Raw genomic sequence first — 11,302 nt, forward strand, 5'->3', positions numbered from 1 at the left:
CATCACTCCTGTACAAGGGGTCCCTTTTCTCCACATCCTTGTCAATGTTTGTTAATGTTTATTAACTTTTTTCTTTTTGATAATAGCCATGCTGACTGGTACGAGGCGATCTCTCAGTGTGGCTTTGATTTGCATTTCCCTGATGAATAGAGATGTTGAGCAGTACATAACATTTTTAGATTGTCTTCTTTCACTTAGTAATATGTATTTAAGTTTCCTTCATGTCTTTCCATGGCTCGATAGCTCATTTCCTTTTAGCTCTGAATAATATTCTATTGTCTATATGTCTCACAGTTTGTTTATCCCTTCATCTATAGACAGACATCTTGTTTGCTTCTAAATTTTGTCAATTATGAATAAAACTATAAACATCCATGTTCTGGTTTTTGTGTGGACATAAGTTTAAGTTTTCAACTCTTTTGGGGAAGTACAAAGGAGCATGATTGCTGGATGGTATAGTGAGAGTGTGTTTAGAGAACCAGACAGTGGTTACAGCTGGGGCCATTTGCACCTGCACTGGAACTCAGTCCCAAGGTTCTTGCGATGGTGCTTGCTGGGGCATTTTCGGCCCAGAGAGGGGATTAGTTCCAGCTCAGGCAGCTGAAATCTCTAAAGGCAAAAATGATGGCACACTTGGTGGTGAAAGCTTTAGGGAGAATCTCCAGTAGATGTGATGGCTGCTGATTCTTCAGTGGTGAAAGATGCTGGGTTCCTTTGCAAGCAGGTAGCTGGTGTCCACGGCTGTGAACACTAGTGTCCTTGGTTGTAAAAGTCACAGGCATCTGTGGTGGCTATGTTTCAAGCCCACATGGGGAAGGCTTCTGAGGTCTTCTGCAGATCAGGGTAGTGTGGCCTGTGGTGTCATTTGCTATGTAGTTAATACTAATAGCCTTGCCCTTCTTTGTTTTTAGGTGTCTGAGCCACACTGAACTCCCCAGTGATCTGGATAGGGTGAAGCTGCCGCAGGTCCTTCAGGCAGCACCTGGAAAGCTGAGGGGGTCTGATGCCCATCTTGGTTTCCTTTTCCTCTCCTAGGAGAACTTGTGGGTAGACCCACTTGGCACTGACCTGTGCTGGCCTAGGGGATAGAATGATGTAGGTGAAATGACATTTCTCTTTCTACCCTTTTCTTATTGTGCTTCTCCCCCGCCCCCCTACTATGTTGCTATACCTTCTTGAGTAGACTCCAGAACTCCTCTAGAGATGTTTTTGTTCATGGATGGTTGTCCAGCTGTTGTGTTTTGTGGAGTGATGAGGCTAAGATCTCTGATGCTGCCATCTTGCTGACATCAACTGCTATAACTTTTTTCATTTATTCATTTTCACTGCTATGGAGTGAATCAAATGCTAGCATTGGATTATAAATACAATTATCCAGGGGCGCCTGGGTGGCGCAGTCGGTTAAGCGTCCGACTTCAGCCAGGTCACGATCTCGCGGTCCGTGAGTTTGAGCCCCGTGTCGGGCTCTGGGCTGATGGCTCAGAGCCTGGAGCCTGTTTCGGATTCTGTGTCTCCCTCTCTCTCTGCCCCTCCCCCGTTCATGCTCTGTCTCTCTCTGTCCCAAAAATAAATACACGTTGAAAAAAAAAAAATTTAAAAAAATACAATTATCCATTCCACCATGACAGACATCTTGCCTTATGTATTTATTAACTTTTGCTTTTCTGGACAGTACAGCTATAAATATTCTCTTGCCTGTCTTGTGCTCATACACAAAATTTTTGTGAGGGGATTCTTCTGTTATATTAGCTTTGGAACAATTCTGTGGTTGCAGCCATTTGACAGCTCAACTGGGTCTAGAGGGCCCAAGATGATCTCACTTGATCTGTTTGACAGTTGATGTTCGCTGTTAGTTAAGACAAATCAGTTGTCCTCAAACGTAATAAAATAACAATGATTTACTGTTTCCTGTGATTTTTGTGGTTGGCAACATGTTCAGGTTTTCTGTTTTTCTAGCTTGGGAGCACTTAGGAGGTTGGAGTCATCTGACAGCTTGAGTGGGTCCGGAGGATCCATGAAGGCCTCACAATCTGTTTGGCAGTTGGAGCAGATTGTTGGCTGGAACAGTGTGTATCTTCTCTAGGTGTAGCACTTTATCCCTCAGTAAAGTGGATTAGCAGTTTTTGCGCCATTGTGGTCTTGAAGTTCCAAGTAAGTGAGGGCAGAGTGCAAAAAGACTATAATTACCTAAGCTCTGCAGCCCCCCAACCTCGCTTTCAGCAGATTATTGGTCAAAGCAAGACTCAAATCTAGTCCAGTTTCAAGGGGTGGGGAAATAGACTTCTGTTGATGGAAGGAGTTGGCAGCCCATTGTGGAGATGTTTTCAGTCTGCCTACCATAGCTTGAAAGGATTTTTGCTTTAAAGTCTAGTTTGTCTGATAGTACATCTGCTTTATATGTATAAAAAAAATGGTCAAAATTTTCCTGGTTTTGTTTTGGCCATTAAATTTTAATCTTTCCTTTTCCTTCTGCTTTAAAAATATTTGTGTTTAAACTTTCTCTTGTTATATTTTTAAAAATAATTTGTATTTTTAAACACTGTCCTGTGAACTAGTTTCAGTGTTGGAACATTAATTCTCATGTGATGTACTGTATCTCTGTTGCTTGGATTCACTGGTACTTGATTGTACAGAATTTCAGGACAAATGTCAATTTTGTTCTCAGATTTAGCCAACATCCTTGCTGACAGAAAGCACAGAAAAATATAGGTAAGCCTCGTCTTTGGTCATATTACAGAATTTTTCTTTATGTAGGAAATAGTACAACTAGAATTTGGTTTGATATTGATTGCCAGTTTTTTATTTCCAGAAAACCTGTCATGCTTTTTAATACTATCAATAGTCTCTTCAATAGAAAATACTATCCTCTATAGAAATTTCTGAACCTCTGAAAGTTAATTTTATTTAATTATACTGTATTAGTAAACATCAAATTTTCTCAGACTAAAAGTTTTTAATAACATAAAATACCTTCATGTAAAAAGTCATTTTCTCTGATTTCTTTAAAATAATTTTACCATAAATGCATCTTTAATATTTGACAAATTAAAATTTTTTTTAATGTTTATTTTTGAGAGAGAGAGGGTGTGAGCGAGAGAGAGACAGGGTGCAAGCAGGGGAGGAGCAGAGAGAAAGGGAGACACAGAATCCAAAGCAGGCTCCAGGCTCTGAGCTGTCAGCGCAGAGCCTGATGCGGGGCTCGAACTCACGAACAGTGAGATCATGACCTGAGCCGAAGTCGACGCTCAACCGACTGACCCACCCAGGTGCCCCAATATTTGACAAATTTAAAATAATGTCTTAATTTTTGAGGTTGAATATATTTTTGCCCCTGTTTACTGCTATATTTTACATGTTAGCAGGCAGTTTTAGCAACTATTTTCTTAAGTATTTATAAGATATTGGGCAACATGTTATTTTTGTGATCCCCAAACAATTTTTAAATGTTTTTTGTCTTAATTTTCTTAAATTAAACTTATCTTCCTTAATTTATAAACAATGAGTACACTAAAGTAAACAATTGTGGTTGCAAAGCCAGATTTGTGAGCACAAGAACTATGACAAAGTTGTTTCAGTTAGCAGGGAAGAAATTAACTGTTTAACAATTGTGCCATACACACTAACAAAATGCCAGGGAAAAGAGCAGCACACTGGAGATTATGAATCAGTATTTTCTCTTGAAAACAATTGCCTCAAAAATTTTTTTTTCTCAAAATAATTTGAGTATATTCTTCTGTTAGCTGTTAGTAATAACATCTGTGAAGTCTTACTAATTTGTGGACCTGAGATCACATCTCCTGGACGACTGGTTAAAATAAAATCAACACTGTTTTCTGAGGACGTAGTTGGGGTGGATTAGCAAATTTGTGGTTTACTTTGCATAAGGCACAGCAGAGTAACGGGAATTTATCATTTTTGGAGAAGTTCTGCATTAGTAGTCACGGACAAACTGAGATCAAGTGTTCCTCCTGAACACGTAATACGTATCAAAGCCAAACCTCTGGCCTTGGCCTTCTCTAAGAGAGAGAGAATAAGGGATCTAGGTAGTCCAGACTTCCCAGTGTCAGCCAGAGGGCTCCTTATGTGGCTCCACCCCTTTTCTGCTTTCTGACCAGGTATTTCAAGCATCATCAGTCAGCCTCTGGCTGACCATTAAGCAGCAGTGGGAAGGTAAAGAGACCCCTGCCCATGCAATTGAGAGTTAACAGTATTCACACACCTCTATTACTCTGTTAGGCTCACAAATAGTCTTAAAATGATGCTCTAGTAAACTCCACCCCAACTAGCTTCAAAAAAAACATACAAGAGCCAACTTCATTATCAGCAAACTACAGGCTTTGCCTGAGTCTCTGGAGCAGGTGACAATTTGATTTTTAAGTAGCTTACTGATACTTAGCATTGATGTAGCACCATTCAAATGAAATCTCAGAGTGCTCTACAAAACATTAATTAATGACAGCTCATAATATCCCACGGAGGATGGTACATTTTGCAGCTACCCTTTTTAGAGATGAAGTTTCCAGGGGTTAAGAGACTTGAAAGAAGTCACACTTCAAAAGCAGTTGTGAAGCTATGAACTGAGTTCAGAATTTGAAACTATTAATTTCTAGCACTATCAACTAGGGCTCATTTCTTCCTCTTGTGTGTTAATAACCAAAATGATCAACATGTTGTTTTTGAGGTTCTTATTTAAAGCAAAATTAGCATAATTCAGAAAGTAAAAGGGTCAGTGCTTCAGAAAGGCCTTCTAAATAGGTGTGATAATGGCTATAACTTGCTACTTGATGCAGAAATAAAGTTTAAAATTTACTGTAAAAGACACTGAGTTATTTGATGATAATGCATTCTTGGGAAAATATAAGGTTAAATTTGGCAATTTGGCATTGAATATCAATTTAAAAGTTCAAAACTAACATTTAAAGATACCTAGTTGTAACCAGTCTCTAAAGAGCATGTACTGTATGGTGGTTAAGGGCACAAACTGAGAACTAAATGGAGTTGATCACACCTTTGGGTGCTGCCATTTAATTGCTGGGGCACAATTAGTCACTTGAGGTGATTACTGAATCCTGCTGAACTTCCGCTTTCTCGTCTGCAAAAATAGAGACAGGATCTAGTTAAAACATGCACAACAGGGGCACCTGCGTGGCTCAGTCGGTTGAATGTCTGACTTCAGCTCAGTCATGATCTCATGGTTTGTGGGTTCCAGCCCCTTGTTAGCTTTCTGCTGTCAGTGCAGAGCCTACTTGCAGAGAGACCCTCTCTCCCCTTCTCTCTCTGCCCCTCCCCTGCTCACACACACTTTCTCAAAAATAAATAAATGTTAAAAAAAAATGCATGGCACACACAGATGTATGAAGAAGAATGCCAGGTTCTCGTCACAAATGTATTCCATTTCTCTGGTGACTCTGGAAAAGTAAACTTGAGTTTTCTTCCTATCTACACCTAATTTTTAAAAATATGTAATCATGTAAATGTATAAAATGTAAAATATACCAAGAATATAAATTGAAAAATTCCCTACTTCTTTTGGTTGTTCCCATACCATCTAGATAGCTTCCAAGAGGAACCTCAAAAGTTCTTAAGTATATTTCCAAATACAGCTACAAATTTACAAACGTACTTTATGTACTTGCTTCTGCAACCAAAATTGTTAAATCTAATGTATATTGTCCTAAAGATGGTTCTCACCTCATGTTATGTATTAGATATTTCACGGTAGTATGTTTAGAGCTATTCTTTTTAATAACTGTATATTATTTCCTTTTAGTGAATAAATCATTAACCAGTAGCACACTGAGGGGCAGTAAAGTTCCTCCCCACCCCATTCTTTCCTTTCATGACTAATGGAATGAATATCCTTGTACATATTTCATGTTGTATGTATGTCAGTATATATATAACAGGATAAGTAACTATAGCAAAATTACTATGTCAGCATGTGTATTTTTGACAGATATTACTGAATTGTGTTATACAGATAGTGTCAAATTTGACAGTCCCACCTGTTTCTCCTTACCCTGCCAAAATTGTGCACCATCACATTTCTGTTTTGGCTTTCCAGTCTTACAGGTATAAATGTATTTCATTAATTATCATGCAGAATAAAAACACATTAAGATTAGGGGACATGTAGGTAAACAACAATATTACCAAGAACAAAAGGTATAACTTCTTTTGATGCTTGACTTTGACTATTTTGTGTATAATCCTTAATAACTTATGTATACCACATGCCCAATATCATCACACGCATCTGGAGCCATGTTGGTTTATATTATTTAATAAACATAATTCTCAAAAACATCATCTAAATACCATCAGTTTTGGAGCTCCTGGGTGGGTTGGTTGGTTGGTTAAGTGTTGACTTTAGCTCAGGTCATGATCTCCCGGTCTGTGAGTTCAAGCCCCACATTGGGCTCTGTGCTGACAGCTAAGAGCCTGGAACCTGCGTCAGGTTCTGTGTCTCCTCTCTCTGCTCCTTCCTGCTCAAGCTCTCTCTTTCTCTGTCTTTCAAGAATAAACAAACATTAAAAAAATAAAATAAATACCATCAATTTTATGTTGTTTTACATGGTGTTTCTATAATATCAGACCGCTTAATCATTCCTTGGCTATTAAAATGTTCTTAATTTCATTTAGAGAAAAACACTAATTTAAAGTATATTAATTGGGATTTATATTTGAGGCACTTGGTGCAAAGTTTTGAATACTATATTGAATTGTTGCAGGAATGAAAGTTTGGTTCTCATGAGTCGCGTTCATTTGTATGTGGCTATCAGCTGAAAAGCATGTTAATTTTTACTTGGTGAAAATGCAGTTGGAGCACTGTGTGTGTGTGTGTGTGTGTGTGTGTGTGTGTGTGTGTCTACGTACTTGTGTAGAGTGAACACTGTTTACATTATTCTTGGCTTCTTGAAATAGCAAAAAAATATGTTCACCAGTGTCATCTTCGTTTTCATGAGACAGCATTTTCATTTAACATTGGTATTCTACTAACTGATTGGAATTGACATTCATGAAATTGATGTTTATTTTACATGCATGCGAGCTGAACGTTTTAAGCAATTATTACTATAATTCTTTGACCTCAATTATGCAGATAGTTCATACATAGTATTTTTTATAGCCTGGATAAGCTCTGTAATTGAATTACTCCCCTACTTCATTTTCTTTTTTTTAATAGAGTGCTCAAATTTTCCTGTTTTTATTCTGTTATTGGTAAAAAAAGCTTAATAGCACACAGAGGTGGGGGTGTCTGTGCAGATGGATTGGTGGCAAAGCTCACCTGTGCAAGCACGAGCTTTCTCTGATTCATTTAAATCTTGAAATACTTGTAATAGTCCATATTATCTCCTTGTTTTAGATATGTTTCTGCTCACATCATGGCATAAAATTGATGCTCCAGTATAATGTGCCATTTTTTGGTGTGACTTTTCAGATCCTTGCCATATATAAGCCCACATCGTGAGACGGGTGTTAGTGGCATAAATGGACAGTTCACTGGATCATTTAACTGATTTAGTCAAAGCCTTTTTAGGTATAGAGCTAACACTTCTTTTTTCTATTTACTAAATCATTAAATAAAACGATTTGATTTAAAAAATAGATTTGAGCCTGAGTGGCTGAGTTTGGAGCCATGTTGGTTTATATTATTTGGTAAACTTACTTCTCAAAAACACCATCTAAATACCATCAATTTTGGGGCTCCTGGATTGGTTAGTTCGTTGGTTAAGTAGTCTAGTGATCCATGAGTTCGAGCCTCGCACTGGGCTCTGTGCTGACAGCTCAGAGCCTGGAACCTGCTTCAGATTCTGTGTCTCCCTCTCTCTCTCTTCCCCTCCCCTGCTCAAGCTCTGTCTTTCACTGTCTCTCAAAAATAAACAAACATTAAAAAAATAAGTGCCGTCAATTTTATGTTAAGTTTTACATGGCATTTATATAATATCAGATTAATATATATGTGATATCAGAAGCATCTGGCTTCAGCCCAGGTCATGATCTTGTGGTTTGTGAGTCCGAGCTCCATATTGGGCTCTCTGCTGTCAGCACAGAGTCTGCTTTGGATCCTCTATCCCCCCTTCTCTCTGCCCCTCCCCTGATCATGTGTGTGTGTTCCATCTCTCAAAAAAATTTAAAAACCAGTATGACATTCAGACTGTTCAGTTATGCTCTGGGTCAAATTCTGCATATTTAGATGAAGAACAAAAACAAAATTTCTGTAGGTATTTGCTTTAAACTAGTGTACCCTACACTAGAGTTTGACCATAATTTATTGTGTGATAACATGTGCTTGCTCTTCCCAGGCTTTATACTTCTTTGTCTAATAGGAGTTTTATCCCATAACGGAAGTAGACACTCCTTGAAGATCAAAAGTGCTTGTCTGAATTTTTAGGTCCCAAAGCCTGAGTTGCTAAAGAAAATGGTGGAAGCAGCTATGGAGAGAAGAATCCCGTTTTCTTGTGTGGTTCTGGGTCAGTGGTTAATTTGACAGGGGTAGGGGATAGGAAGGCTGTGCATTGCACTTAAACTATGGTAGCCCCCTTATCCGTGGCTGCACTTCCCATGGTCTCAGTTGTCTGCAGTCAGTTGCTGTCTGGAAGCAGATGGTCTTCCTTCTGAGGTATCATCAAAAGGTCACTGGTAGCCTAACACTATGTCACAGTGCTAACGCCATTCACCTCACTTCATCTCATCATGTAGGCAGTCACATCACAAGAGTGAATACAGTGAGGTGTTTTGAGAGACCACATTCATATACCTTATTACAGCACATTTTTATAATGGTTTTATTGGTAGTTGTTAATCTCTTACTGTGCTTAATTTATGAACTAAACTATATCATAAATATGTATAGGAAAAATCATAGGATATATAGGGTTTGGTACTATCTGCAGTTTCAGGCATCCACTGGGGGTGTTGGAACACACCCCCTGCACTTAAGGGGGACTACTCTGCTCTACTGTTGTCTCCACAATCCTCAGACTCCTCATACAGTTTACTGGTTATTTTGGCAAAAAATACTGGATACACAAATTCCAGAGAATCCATGACCTTGGACAATGGACATAACTGCAGTAGCCAGTTGAAAGTAACTAGAGTGAACCCCCAGGCAGTTTGAACACCTGTAACATCTCTGGAAATAACTAGCACTACCTAAATTAAATTACTGTGAACTTTTAAAAAATTTTGGTTCTTGGGTTTGTATCTTGAGAGATTCTGATTTAATTAGTCTGGGTGGGCAGAGTGTTATATGTGGGCCAGTATGTATATATGTACATATATATCCTAAGGGATTCTAACAATTCTCACAACAGCTTTTGAGATTTCATTTTGTTTCCATTGTTTAGTGTCTCTCAGACTTTTTTTTTTTAATTTTTTTTCAACTTTTTTATTTATTTTTGGGACAGAGAGAGACAGAGCATGAACGGGGGAGGGGCAGAGAGAGAGGGAGACACAGAATCGGAAACAGGCTCCAGGCTCCGAGCCATCAGCCCAGAGCCTGACGCGGGGCTCGAACTCACGGACCGCGAGATCGTGACCTGGCTGAAGTCGGACGCTTAACCGACTGCGCCACCCAGGCGCCCCGTCTCTCAGACTTTAAGATACCTTAAAATCACCTGGAGCGCTTGTTAAAACACAGCACGATGGTCCTGCCCCTAGAATTTCTGATTCAGGAGGTCTGCGGGAAGACCTGGGAATTTGTATTTTTAACAAGTTTCCAGGTGATGCTGATGCTGTACGTTAGGGACTACACTTTGAGAACTATAGGTATGGAAGATCAAAGAAGCTCATAGGCTTGAAGGGAAATGATGACCTTTCCAAGTTCACACAACAGTTAAAAGAACTGGGATTTGAACCTGCCATTCTGATTTTAAGTCCACTGATTTTTTTTTTTTTAACTAGACTAGTGTGTTACACTTTACAAATTACTTTTGCATCTATTATCTCAAATCATGCTTGAAAAAATAGGGCTGGCAGGGGCTGTTAATGTGTAATCGTGAAGAAATTTGAGCTCAGGTACCTGAAGTGATTTCCACATGACTACATAGCCAGTAAATAAAAGAGAGTAGAAATTAATCACGATACCTGTCTTTAAATGTTTTTACATTATTCCAAGTTATAATCAGCCAAAATGAAATTGTCTCATACTTTAGGTAAAAGATTTTTATAATACACAGGTATGTTGTATTAACTAAATTCTGATTTGGTGATGTGACATTTGGTGATGGTATTGGAACCATGTATATCACTAACATTTGCAATAGTATTTAGTAATAAATATATTTGTCTTAATTTCAGATTCTGCATTAGAATAAGTTACGTAAAATCATCATATATTCTGGAAATATGTTTCTTTGGAAGATTTCCAGCTTCTAAAATATCTGTGATGAGCTGATTTGGAAATATACAGATTTCCTAATTTATTTTAAAACCTATGGATTCTGTTTTTGAAATGCCAATATGTAGGCACATATTGTTTCTTTTCTAGCTTCTGTATAGTTTTTTCTAAACAAAGTATGCATATCCTATAGAAGAGATGCTTAAAGAACGTCATTTTAGGAGCTAAATTTTTGTTTACTGGGTATTTTTCACTTTTTCCCTGGATTTGGCAGAACTAATAGAAGTGTTATTTCTTTGAAAGACTGTTTCATTGCTATGCCTGCTGGAGGCCTCATCTTTCTACATGCACTTGAAAATGCACATTTGTCCTTTTCTAGGGATTCTATCTCTTTGCCAACATCTGCAGAACATTTCCGTGAAAAATATCCAATGGTTATTCAGACTTCTTCATCTGTATAGAAACTTCCAGGTGCTCAGCCAGACTGACTGACAGCTGCTTCTTAAACATCATCAAAAGTGAGTCACATTAGTGTGTATTTTCTCACATGCACACTTGTACAATTATGGATCCAGAGAGGTATTTACATTTTGATGACCCAGAAAGAATAATTCTGCCAATAAATTTTGAGCTAGCTATGTAGTTTATACAAACCTATTTTAATACTCACAATGTAAATGAATAGGCAATACCTTGCCCAAAACAAAGCATGACAAAATAGTAACACACTCGACAAGAAAACAAACACACAGCATAAGGCCTGCAAAGTCTAAGCACAGGCTTTTGAGAAGAAGGTAGCATATGCTCTAAAAATAAAGAAACACAAATATATTTAATTTGAACTACACAGGGATCATTTTTTTAATATTGAATAGTTGTTATTTTCAACGACAAAGACCTAAATTTTCTTTAAGGTCTCACTGTACTTCTAATATTAAGTTCTATCTGGAGCTTATTTTT

At 38.1% G+C, this 11,302-nt stretch overlaps 1 long non-coding RNA gene across 1 annotated transcript in view; it reads left to right on the forward strand.

Moving 5' to 3' along the window:
- Window positions 1–10,844, forward strand: part of LOC124509956 (uncharacterized) — a 363,789-nt gene extending 352,945 nt beyond the window's left edge. The window contains exon 4 of the long non-coding RNA XR_006961547.1: window positions 10,722–10,844. This is a non-coding gene — a long non-coding RNA (uncharacterized LOC124509956). The remainder of the gene's footprint in view (window positions 1–10,721) is intronic.
- The last annotated feature ends 458 nt before the right edge of the window (window positions 10,845–11,302 follow it).

This window comes from Lynx rufus, unplaced genomic scaffold (genome assembly GCF_022079265.1).
Source record: "Lynx rufus isolate CCGP_SWC_20201006 ecotype Redwood Valley unplaced genomic scaffold, mLynRuf1.p SCAF_15, whole genome shotgun sequence".
Classification (NCBI taxonomy): domain Eukaryota; kingdom Metazoa; phylum Chordata; class Mammalia; order Carnivora; family Felidae; genus Lynx; species Lynx rufus.